A 12,873-nucleotide genomic window follows, 5' to 3' on the forward strand; every position below is an offset into this window, starting at 1 on the left:
CTCCCTGTCCTGGGGACTGCCACCTGTCTCTGGGGATGATTAAAACCATATGGGGGTGTCTTGTGGACCCCTTCTGCTCCGGGAACCACCACCTCCCCAGGGCTAATTTCAATATTAATGAGGGGGCCTAGTGAACCCCCCTGCCCAGGGGACCATCACCTCCCACGGATAATTTCAATAGTGTGGGTGGCGGTGTGGACCCCCTTACCCCAGTGACTGCCACCTCCATGTGGCATTCTGTTTTATTAAGTAATGTGCCCCCACTGCCCTAGGGACCAACACCTCCCCAAGGCACTAATACATTAATGAAGGGGGTCAATGGACCCCAGCCCCGGGGTTCACCACTTTTCCGGGGAAATGTTTGAATGTGGGAGGGGGGTCGTGTATGCCCCCCTCCTGGAGCCCCAAATGGTGCTGGGGACCGCCACTTCCCAGGGATGGCTCCAACAAGGTCCGGGGAGCCCACCCTCTGGACATTGCTCCTGCCATACCATAGCAAAACAGTGTTAGCAAACGAGGGAATTTTGCTTGCTAAAAGTGGAGCACTTTGCTTTTACACACAGGAAGCTGCATTTCAGCAGCTCCATGCGTGTAAAAGCAATGCTGGCTCCTGCAGGGGGCGGGCAGCCAGCAGGAACTGCGGGGGCCTTCAGGTACCCCTTGCGGTCCCCAGCAAAGAGGCCTGTCACTGGGGGATGGGGACAAGGGACCAAAATGTCCCTGAAGGGGGCCATTAGGCCTCCCTCTCATTAAAGAAAAAAGCAAAAGCCTGGCTCTGGGGTCCCTGGTCCCGAACTCAGCCTGGGTAGGAGGGCACTCCACCGTTTAAAAAAATGATAATTAAAAAAAAAGTTCATGCCCCAAGGGACAAAAATGACCTGACAGTGGGCCACTCAGTCCTCCTCCCTTTGAATAAAAAAACAAAAATGAAAGCCTGGCCCAAGGCATGGGTTACCTGGGTAGAAATTGGACCAGGAGTAAGGCCGCAAGGAACCCTCCCATTTTTTTCATTAAAAAAATGACACAAGGGACATACCCCAGGGGATGGGGTCCCTAGGGCCAAAATGGACCAGGAAAGGGGGACCATGGGGACCCACTCACTAAAAAATAAAGCCCTGCAACTCGCCAAAGGCCCTACCTCCTTACTCCACTACTTTGGAAATGCGCCTCAATGCTAGCTCAAGGTTGGGGAATGATGACCTGAGGGTCCTTAGGGGCCAACACAACCTTCTGTTACAATGTATCCGTACCCCATAGGACAGAGAGAGTGGGCCCTTAGTGACTCCACATGGGCAAAAAATTGCCCAATTAGTTTTTTTTCATTTAATACATGGATCTGTGGATCCACCCGCAGGTCTCAGACCGGCCCCCTGTGCACATTTGCAAAGGTTCAGCAGAACCAGAGAAAATTAAAAGGAAAAACACTACCCACTGATCCAAACTTTTCAGCTGTGCGCAGATTGGGTTTGGGTGCATAGGGCAATGTTGGCAGCCGGGCCTTGCCATAGGCCAGGCCCCGTGGCTAAACCCCGCTACTCACGGCCAACAGCGTTGGTTATATTAACATGTCTGCTAAAATACCATAGGAAATTCAGCAGTTATAGTTATGGTTAAATTAAGTAACTATAACTCATGCCATATGATAACTATACCTCGTGACCTCACCATGCACAGCTAATTACTCCACATATTACATCTTTGATGACACCTTCTATGGCATCATTGATATTATCACTGCCACATTTGCAATAAAATATTGATGGGAAAACTATGTGTGGCGGGGGCACGAGTTGTAGGTGCCATAGGTTGCGGGTTATAACTAATTGAGTATATGTATTTTTTTTACACACACATAAATATGTATTTTTTGCGGGGGTGATTCCCCTTTTCTCTAATTTTTCAAACCCTCCTTTTTGCATGTCCTTATCTTCCTCTACCTGACCCACCCTTAAACCCTAAAATCAGCATTACCTTCCTTTACCTCTACCAGCAATCAGTTACCTGTGGTACCTGCATTGCAGTTAACTGTGGGATGCAGTCTATGTGGTAAAGGTAACATACCACATAAACTATCATAGGCCTAATTTGCTTCTTGAAAATGTGTAATGTTCATATATTAAAAAACATCTGCCAGGTCTCAAGTATATTGTTTGTGGTCAATGTTAACCTATCGTTTGTACAGTGTGCTCCTTTAGAGAACATAGTTGTCCAGTTGTTCATAATGTATCAGTCACAGACAATGCTACTCACTCTCAATGTACACATTTGTCAGCCACTGCATCTGTTTCATAAAATGTGCTTTTTAGAATTCAGTAAACATTAATAGCATGGGTAATGAGGATGAAACCTTTACTCACAGCGTTAAATTGAGACCCTAACTGGTATGAGATAGAAATGTAACATTTTGCAGCAGATAAAGACTGACAATGCTGCCATTCAGGCACATCTCTGCTGCTCTGTTGTACCTGCCAGCTTCTATTGCTCTGTGTTGTGCATGTCTAATTCTGTTGCTTTGCTGTGCCCATCCATGTCTTTTTTAATTGTCTGAATTTTCCAGTATTCCTGATGGGGAGTTACTCAGGACCAGATGCAACTGCAGCAAGAATTTCGTACAATCAGAATCCGCAAACACGCCATTCAAAATGGAGATTTGAAAGACCAAGTAAGAAGGAAAGCAAACAAGAGGACTATCACCAGATTTATACCACTTTCAACCAAGGATCTAGCAACATCAGGAAAACTATTTCCAAACGTTTGGAAAGTGGATAACATCATAACGATGAACATTTCCCCGTGTTAACTAGCTACAGACTAGGGCTTAATGAACCTGGGCATCTCAATGCACGAGACACCACCACCAGTCTTCATCCATCAGTAGGCTTGAATAAGTGTGGGAATTGAACATATTTCAATAATAGAAGTAATGTAGAGAGTACAGTCTACCCAGAGCAAAGAAGAAAACACATAAACTGGTCTTCAGATTTTTATGCTTACATCATCCAGTGCCAATCTGATTATTTTTTTATAATTGTGGCGCTATTTGTTCCAGGTCAAATGTGAGCTGGAACACATTAGCGACATAAGAAATCAGACCCACATTATCCAGTTCTGAGAATTTAACTCTGAACAAGTACATGTCTTAAGCATTGACAGAGTCCTGATGAGTCAGAGTTGGCACTCAATAGATGCCCCTCATGCGATACCAATCAGGAGGCTAGAGCCCAACTATGCCATCACCCTGAACACCAAACATCTGCAGGTCACATGGTTTATGTCACTGGACTTCTCTTTTCACCTCCATTTTTTTTCTGTATTTTGTGGATACAATATTTACTTATCTTATAGCATTAACTGCATTATATGGTAAACTTCAACATGACTTAAATTGATGCTCTGTGGAGCACTTTGATAGTTATCATGTCTTAACTTCCTATTTGTCATTCTATGAGTGAGTTAGCCAAAGTAATCCGTCAACACATGTGTCCTGCTCCCCTGCAGTCTGCTCCCTTCATCTTCATATAGATTCCATAATCCCACTGGGCAATGCTTGGATTATTTTGCAGCACTAGCGAAGGACAAAAAAATGAAGACAAAGAAAATGTGGAAAATACCAACAATAAACAAAATTTGTTCAACTTACCGACGGTTCACTAAATTCCAGCGCAGGACTGCGTGCAGACAAGACGAGTCTCTGGATCCACAAAGTCACCCCTTCAGCTGGAGGCTTTTTATCCTCCTTTTACTGTCACGCCTCCAGGAACATGTTGCACAATTTATCGGAAATCCAACCTTCACACGGCTGCTGCCAAAGTGCTGCTGGGAAAAACTCCCTTCCTGATTATGCAATTGCTCACATTACAGGAAACGAAACTGAAGTCCAGGTTACACTATTTTTAGTATCCCGGCCACAAAGGGTAAAGTAGGGAGGCTGTCTGGTGGGCTCATGACCTGGATAGGGATTAATCTGGGATGTAAGGTTGTACAAATTGAAACAGGTTCCATTGATATTCTCTGTGTGAAATTACAGTTCCCCTCTAATCCTCCCGTTATTCTAATTTATATATACACTAGACCAACTCCCAGGGGTAAAGAATCTACCAGGGTAGAGATTTTATCTAATTTTCTATGCCATATAGACCCAAACCAAATGATTATTGTTGGCGGGGATTCAATTGTCAGTTCGAGCCCCTTGAGGGCTTGTCCCTGGAAAACCATGGGGTCGAGGACCATTCTTTGGCAATTCCAGAAACTAGTTGTCCTTTAGTTAAATACTGGTCCCCCCTAGCAATTCAGTTGAATTGTCTGGTTTTAAGACATTCTTTAAGAGTATGTAATGGGAGATCTTGCTCAGACTCATCTAATGGCTATACCTTCTATAGCAAGAAGCGAGGGACCATATTGGATTATATTTTAATAAATGCCAACTCCTGGGATAGGATGATTGATTTTAAAATTCCAACACGACTGGATAGTGACCACCATGCTCTAATAATGGAAATAAAGGCTATAAATCCACAAAATACTCCCATAGAGGCCCCAAAAAATCTCGGCTTAACCATCTCTAATTGTAGGAGGAAATTACGTTGGACTAATTTCCTTCAGTCACAAAACAGGATGAGCCATCTATATGAAACGTTCATTCCTGTGTTTGAAGAGGCATCATTATTGCATCACAGCAATGCGGACCTAAATGTGGGAGCTGTAGAAATAAATTATAGTAAACTAATGGAGGCATCATTAACTTTTTTCTTCCCGGAAGTTCCCCCTAGACCTAGCAGGCCTCCCAGTCACCCATGGTACAATAGCGATTGCCGTAGGGCTAAGAAGGCACTTTTGGATTCCATTAAAAGTAAAAATCACTTCCTTATTAATAACTTAAGGAAGTCATATAAACAAATGGTTCAAAAGGCTAAACAGCGTTGGGAAATGGATAACTGGGGGACAGGGATATGAGGATGTTCTGGAGTATTGTTAATACAGGCGCCCCCATTTCTAAAACAGCAATGGAACCAAATCTCAATGAAGAGGTATGGCGGGAGAATTTTAAAACTCTCTACTCTGTTGAAAAGCCTTGCCAAGGACATCCAACAGTTCAGCCACCTCTAAAACTGGCTCTACCTGGGGATGGTACTGCTAGCAATCTAGACCTTGTAGCAACCCAAGGCATTAGTACAAGTCTACTCATAACTCTAAAGGAGATCGAGGGTGCCCTACTAAAAATAGCTCCAGGTAAAGCCCCACGTTTGGATAAGATCCCTGGGGACTTATGTAGGAGCGAACCAGCCATCTGGACCCCGTATTTCTTTGGTCTTTTTAATGCCATAACCCAGGGTATGAGGATTCCACATAGCTGGCTGGGAGCGGAGATCATTCCAATCTTCAAAAAAGGATCCCCACTGTTGCCAATAATCTACAGACCCATAAGTCTAATAGACATATCTCAAAAACTATTTGCAAGGGTCTTGCTAGCCAGGCTACAATCCTGGATGGAAGAAAAAAGGGTTCTCTCCCCCCTCCAGGCGGGGTTCAGAGAAAAGATATCAACCCTGGACCAGGTACTAAGGCTCCAGCTTCTATACTGGAAGATTGTCCACCTTCAGGGTGGGAGCTTATATCTGATCTTTGTAGATCTGAGATCGGCATTCGACCTGGTGCCACGGGATAAGCTATGGTCAGTTCTTCTTGAAATGGGAGTCCCGGCATATCTCATTGTTCTCTTTAGGAGATTACATGCAGATAATTATGCCCAAATTAGATTTGGGAAGGATGGCCTACTTACAGCCCCAATACCCGTTAACCGTGGTGTACGCCAGGGATGCGTTTTAGCACCGACTCTCTTTAGCCTTTATATTAATGGGCTAATTAGTGAACTAGCAACGATAAAAGATCCAGATGCCCCCAAGTTAGTGTCCCGTCAAATTTCAGCAATGATGTTTGCTGACAAAATCGCCCATGGGGATTCAGAGGGTTTTGGACAAATTTGAACTCTTCTGTAAGGAAAGAGGTCTAGACATCAACTTACAGAAAACTAAATATATGGCGTTCAATAGTCCAAAAAATTCTCGTTCTAACCCACAACTAATGGGAATCCCCTGGAGAGAGTCTCATCTTTTATTTATCTTGGTCTTACCATTGCTGAAAACATGAAATGGGAGGCACATACTGCCAAGAGCACATTAAAATTAGCCCAATCAACTGGTGGCATAATAAAGGTCTATAGCAAATCAAGTAAGAAAGCTGTTAGCCCAGCCTTAGAAATTTATAATGCCCAAGCTCGCGGGGGAGTACTCTATGGCACATAATTATGGGACATTGTAAACTAGATTCCCTTTTACAGGTAGAAAACCAACTTCTCAGACAGTTGTATAGACTTCCTGTGAGTACCCCGCAGATTCTGCTACGATTAGACTCAGGTCTAATGGCGATAACAGACACTTCAAGCCTTAGACCCATATTATATTGGCGGCGCCTCTGGTCCACCCCCGAATTAGCGTCATACAGGGAGGTGTTAACAGAGGTTATGTCAGCTCGGGGTGCAACTAACCTCCCTTGACTTTTACATATAAAATCTGTATTGACAAACTTGGGCTTGGGCGATTATTGGACGGACCCTGAACGTGCCTGCACGCAAACTACAAGAAAACATATCAAATCCCGGTATGAAGAACACAGAAGGGCCCAACTATTTTCTTGCCCCAGGAATGGTAAACTATCCATGGCTTTTTTGGAAGTCAAGGATATTGCCCGTTTCGAGCCAATACTAGACATGATTACACCAGTGGAGGCAAGAACGTTTTTTCTACCATTAAGGTGCGGGATCCTTCCACTCCGCTGTTATACGGCAAAGTGGAGTAAGGACCATGAGGTTCAGTGCCCTGCCTGTGGTTTCTCAGAAGAATCAGTGCAGCATGTGTTCTTTGCCTGTCCTGGCTATCGCAAGGCCCGGAAACGATGGCTGGTACAGATTTGTAGATCCAGGAACTATCGGGAAGCTTTTCGGATATTGAAATCTGATCTCAGTATACCGATTGTGTTTTCAGTTTCTAGATTTTTGTTTTCCATGTGGTGCACTAGAAGGGCCCTGTTGAAATTATCTAATGTGGTCTAGAATACTTGGCAGTGATTTTTCTTGGACCTGTTTTTAATTGTCCTTTTTAAATTATGTCCTAGTTTTATACTGTGCTATTATTCTTAACTTCCCCCTAGACTAGCTTGTTTTTTTATTGTTTATTCATCTATTGTCATGCATCCCCTGATTTGTTTAGTATAGCTTGTCTATCCGTAGCATAGCTTCTGTATTGAACATGGTACTCGAAACTAAGATACTGGTGCTACTTCCCCCTCCCTAATCCCCTATTTTGATACCTGAGATTAATCATGTCGCTGTATGTGTTTTTAGTGCTGCACTTTTAAAGGTCGTAATGACCGAAATAAAGTTTTTCTGAACTGAACTGAAACTGAAGTGCGTAGCATAAAAGTGAACATGGATTGCCTATTTGTTTTCGCATTTTTGCTTTTCTTTTCTTTTGTGGAATAATCACTATTACTGCTTATTTGATGTGAAAGTATAATTGTGGAGTTTCAGTGCTCGCTCTGTAGCCTTGAGTGACACTTGGCCCCATGTTACTGAATGTGTAATAATCCAGAGGTCATAACCTTTCATACCAGTTTCTTCAGACCGTGTTCATTCTTCTGACCAGACCTAATTGGTAAACATCTTCAACAAGTTTCTAACCGTTTAAACAGTAATGTTTAGTACTCTTGCAGCGCGGACATATGGTACCGCTGGTTCGAGGCCAAAACACATGCAATCTTAGTTGTGCACAAGACCGAGCATCTCAGGCTTTTCTTTTAAAATGCTCTTTCAGAGGGCCTTTCCATCGTCCTATGAAAACACACCATCCTCAAATGTAAGTATACAGCAGATGGTGCAGATATGGCCACAGGGACCCTTGAGTCACCCATCAAGGGTGATGTATGTTGCTGCTGTGGGACTGAAATCCTTCCAGTGTTGTTGCATCATGAAGGATCAGGGGTTATAAGAGCAGCACTGAGATGTGGTACTTAGTGCTGCAGCAGAACTGGGGCTCTGACTGCTTCAGTTGGATTGTAGAGAATTACTGCTACATCACAATTGACTGTGTTACTGCAATAGAGGATTGTGGCTCTCGACTGAAGTAGAATGGTGCCTCCTCTGCAGAAGACCTGACCCCCAAACCCACTCATGCAGTGGGTTTGGGGATCTCCTTGATTATGCGGTTGTTTTGAGTTTCAATGCTGCAGCAAACTTGGGAATACTTTGTTAGGGATCTTACTCCTAGAGAGAAATTTGCTGCTTGATATACAATATGATGTAAATGTGCACCCAGTTTAAATATTCTTTGTGCCAAGGTGCTATTGCCCAGAAAAGTCTAAGGGAACTTAACCTCTCATATCTATCCTGATTAGTAGGTTAGGTGCTCCCTTCCTGAGCTGTCGCTAGGTTGAGGTGAGGTTGCTTACCCAGCGGTTGCGGGTAAGGCAGTTATATTGTTATTAGTTTTCTTATCTTCACAGAACCACTGTTGATATCACCTTGTGTAGCATTCTTTCGAATGTTTGTATGAATTCTGTTTGTTGGCTTTCTTCCTTATTATAGGTAATTCTTTTTTTTTTTTTTTTTTTTTTTTTAGTCCTCATTACGCAACTAATTTTAATGTAGGAGAATCTCAGAGTCACTCTCTCTTACTCCAGTCAGAATGTGTCTTTTCGGATACCCAAACCAAAACCTTCTGGTGTTTCAGACAAAATGCACCCCTTACTTCCATACATTTAAGAAAAAGAGGTCTTCGTTCCCCGGATCTGAGATAAGCTAGCCATGATGGCTACTTCGAAGTACCATCAGTTCCATTTCGTTGCGACGGCGTAATCATTGGACATATGTTAGGAAAAAGAAAAAAAAACAAAAAAGAAAAAAGAAAAAAAAAACACGAAATCTCACTATCCCACTACATCCCATATCCCTAGTCGCCCCTTATTAAAGTCTTCCCATATATCCCAAAATTAAAACTTTTTCGAACTAACACTCTTTCTTCTGTCTAATTTGTACACCCTTAAGATTGACGCTAGCCATTCATTTCGAGAGGGAGCTACCGGGCTTACCCATTTAATACAAAGCTCCCTCCTAGCCAACAAGATTAGAATAAAGACTAAGTTTTCTTCAGCTTTCGATAAAGCATTCATAGCCGGCATACAAGAGACCCCAAAAAAAACCAAATCCGTACTTACAATTAGTTGCTTTCCTAAGGCTCCTTCTAATATCATACCAACGTCTTTCCAGAAACCTTCGAGGCTGGGGCACTGCCAGAACATGTGCAAGTCATCCGCTTTAATCATACCACATTTTGGGCAGCTTTTCGATGCATCTCCACTCAGTTTAGAAAGCCTTTTCGGAGTCCAATACGCTCTGTGTGTGGTGAATAAATGATTTCTTTTGAGGGCAGCAGAAGATACAATAGACCAGCATTTGCTCATAGATACTTGCCATGTATTATTTAGATCCAGCGTCGGCAGGTCTTTTCCCCAGATACTCTCCGGAATCCGAAAGTCGTCTTCTCCTGCTATTATTAAAGCCCAGTACCAGTAGGATATTTCTTTTTTGAATTGATTAGTCTCCAGGAGTTTAACTTCCAGATCAAGGTTTCCTTTTCTGGTTTCTTTTAAAGAGTTCGACCAGCTCAACATCTGATAGTACTTAAATTTAGAGAGTGTGTAATTTGTCCGTCGTGAGAGAATTTCCCATTCAAGAAGTTTATTTTGGAAAAGAAGTTGACCCCATTCTATTATGCCTGCTTGTTTAAGTGGACCAGCAAGTCTGTCCTTAAGGCAATCTGGTGTAGTTGGTGAATCCCAGATTGGGGCTTTCTCACTGTATAGGGGAATACCCAAGGTACATCTAACACCATACCAAAATTTTGATGCTGCTTTTAAAATCTTCAGTTTTATCTTTTTGAAGAATTTTGGGTGACCAAATTTATAAAGGAAGTGACTCGTATGGTTTGTTATGCTTTGAAAGTACTGTGGGTAAAGTTCAAAATGGCCCAAAAATGTCCTGACATATTTAAATTGAAATGCCCGACAGTATTCTAATAGGTCAGGGCTAGCTATACCTCCCTGCTCTTTTTTTCTTCTTAACTTATACCAGGCTATCCTTGGTCTTTTTGCAGACCAATAAACGTGGATATTTTCCCCTGAATTTTTTTTATTGTCTCTTTTTTAAATTCTAAAGGAATTGCACTAAAAATAAAAGTGAATTTTGGCAAAATTGTCATTTTCATTATATTAGACCTTCCTAGGAATGTAAGCGGGAGACTACTCCAGACCTTCAGAAGTTTATTAACTTCTGTTTCTACTCTCTGTAGATTAATTTGTGAGATCTTGTCTATATCTTTTACTAAGTCTATTCCTAGATATCTCATTTTCTCCTTACCAAATGGGGGAACAGATACCTCGTTCCAGCTCATAACTTCTGTTTTAGTCTGGTTCATCTGGTAACCAGATATTTTACCAAAACTTAGTAAGGTGTCTTCTACTATTCTTAAAGCCCCCCTCACATCTGATGTAAAAATCATGAGGTCGTCAGCATAGAGGGCTATTTTTTTTTGCCATCCTTGATAGGAAAAAGGCTGGATTGAGGGAAGATTCCTTAGACATTCTGCCACAGGTTCAATATAAAAATTAAAAAGGAGGGGGGAAAGAGGACACCCTTGACGAGTTCCTCTACCTATGTGTATATCGGTAGTTAGTTTACCATTGATCAGGATTTTGGCCCTGGGGGAGTTGTAAATGTTTTCTACCATTTTGACTATGTTGTCTCCCAGATTAAATTGTTTTAACACTTCACTAAGGTATTTCCAACAAACTCTATCAAATGCTTTGGCCGCATCTATTGCGATTATTGATAGAGGATTTTTTTCTGTGGTGGCAATATCTATTGCCCCAATCAATTCTTGCGTAAGGTCCTGAAGGTGTCTTCCTGCCACGAAGCCCTTTTGGTTTGAATTTATTAGAGTTCCTGCGATTTTCCCTAATCTTTTGGCCATAATTTGAGTGAATATTTTGTAATCACAATTTAATATTGTGATAGGGCGATAGGACTCGCATTTTTTTGGATTCTTGCCAGGTTTTAGAAGGACTGAGATAGTTGTGTCATTCCATGTTTCTGGAATTTTTCTGTTGTTTAAAAATATCTCATTGAAGAGTTCGGTCAGATGGGGGATTAGGACAACTTTCAGATGTTTATAAAACTCATAAGGTAGAGCATCAAGGCCTGCCGCTTTGCCTCTTTTTAGATCTTTTATTGCTGCTTCTACTTCCCCTGTTGTGATTGGACTGTTTAGTCTCTCTTTTTCCTCCTCTTGAAGAGTGGGAATGTTTTGAGCAATCAAAAACCTGTTAATCTCTTCTATGTCCGGGTTACAGTCCTCCAAGTATAAATCCGAAAAGAAGGCAATAAATTCCTGTTTAATGACCGTATCTTCTAGGCCATTTTGAGAGAGATCTCTTGGATCTATGCAGTTGATTTTATTTCTTATCAAGTCTGTTTTAGTTTTCCAGGCCAACAACTTCCCACAACCTTCACCATACTCATAGTGGGCAAGTTTACTACAGTCTCATCTTTCTCTGATTTTGCTCTCCAGTGTTCTGTTAGATTTTCCTTTTTTTTCCTGTCTTTCTTTAGATAGTTCTTGAGTTTGTAGATAAGAAGGTGACAGGGACAACTGGCGATCTATAAACGTAATATTTTCCTCTAATTTTTGAATGTCTTTTTTCATCTCTCTAGCTTTGTTACAGGCTAACCCCCCAATTCTGCCTCTTATTACGGCCTTATAAGCCTCCTACACAGTTTGAGGTACCGTACTACCCTTATTTTCTTTGAAGTATGTCTCTGTGTCTTGCTTGAGTAGCTCCACTATAGCTGAGTTTAGAAGGATGGACCGATCAAATGTCCATCTTGGTGGATCTAAGTCATCATTTATTTTAAAGTTTATTTCAACAGCCGAGTGATCAGAAAGATGTGCGGGAAGGTGCTTTACCATCAAAGTACTATCCAGAAGACACTGGTCTATTAAAAAGTAGTCTATTCTGGAGTGGATACCCAACTTTTTGTTAGAGAAAGTGAACTTATCCTGTTTGATCCCCTTTTTGTTCCATATATCCATAAGGTTAAGGTCTCTATTGTATACCCCAGCCACTCCCTCATTTTTGGTAGACTATTTTGATTACCCCTGGGGGAGCGGTCTGTTCTTGGATCCAAGATAATATTGAAGTCCCCTCCCAAAATTACGGGCGATGTGGTGGAAATCAAGTGGGAGTATAGAGATTGAAGTGGGGTTGGATCGTCTAAGTTGGGCCCATAGTATCCGGCCACTGTAAAAGTATTATTTAGAATACTTATATTGGCTATTGCCCACCTTCCCTTAGGGTCTGTCTCAGTGGAGATGATTCTTACATTCAGAGATTTTTTAAACAAGATTGCGACCCCTTTAATAACACACTCCTGGTCTGTACAGATATAACAGTCGACCCACTTGAGGGTATTAATTAGTTCTTCCCACTCTTTTTTAACTAAGTGTGTTTCTTGTAATATTATAATTTCACTGTCCAGACACTTTAGATATTCAAAAATTTTCCGGCGCCTACTCTTGGTTCTTAGACCATTAACATTCCATGTTGTTACTTTTAAAGATCTTTGTTTTTTATCCATTATTGATTATGACAATATTAACAAAGCTGGGTAAGTTAACTTTTAGACAATGTTTCTCCTTTACAGAGGGCATAATGAGGACTTTTTTTCAATTTTTCCCTAGTTTGCTCCCCACCCCCTTGTGTTCC

At 41.8% G+C, this 12,873-nt stretch overlaps 1 long non-coding RNA gene across 1 annotated transcript in view; it reads right to left on the reverse strand.

The window, feature by feature from the left end:
- Positions 1-3,816, reverse strand: part of LOC144770856 (uncharacterized) — a 32,328-nt gene extending 28,512 nt beyond the window's left edge. Inside the window, exon 1 of the long non-coding RNA XR_013599054.1 lies at positions 3,641-3,816. This is a non-coding gene — a long non-coding RNA (uncharacterized LOC144770856). The remainder of the gene's footprint in view (positions 1-3,640) is intronic.
- Between the last annotated feature and the right edge of the window lie 9,057 nt (positions 3,817-12,873).

Source organism: Lissotriton helveticus, chromosome 7 (assembly GCF_964261635.1).
Source record: "Lissotriton helveticus chromosome 7, aLisHel1.1, whole genome shotgun sequence".
NCBI classification, from domain to species: Eukaryota; Metazoa; Chordata; class Amphibia; order Caudata; family Salamandridae; genus Lissotriton; species Lissotriton helveticus.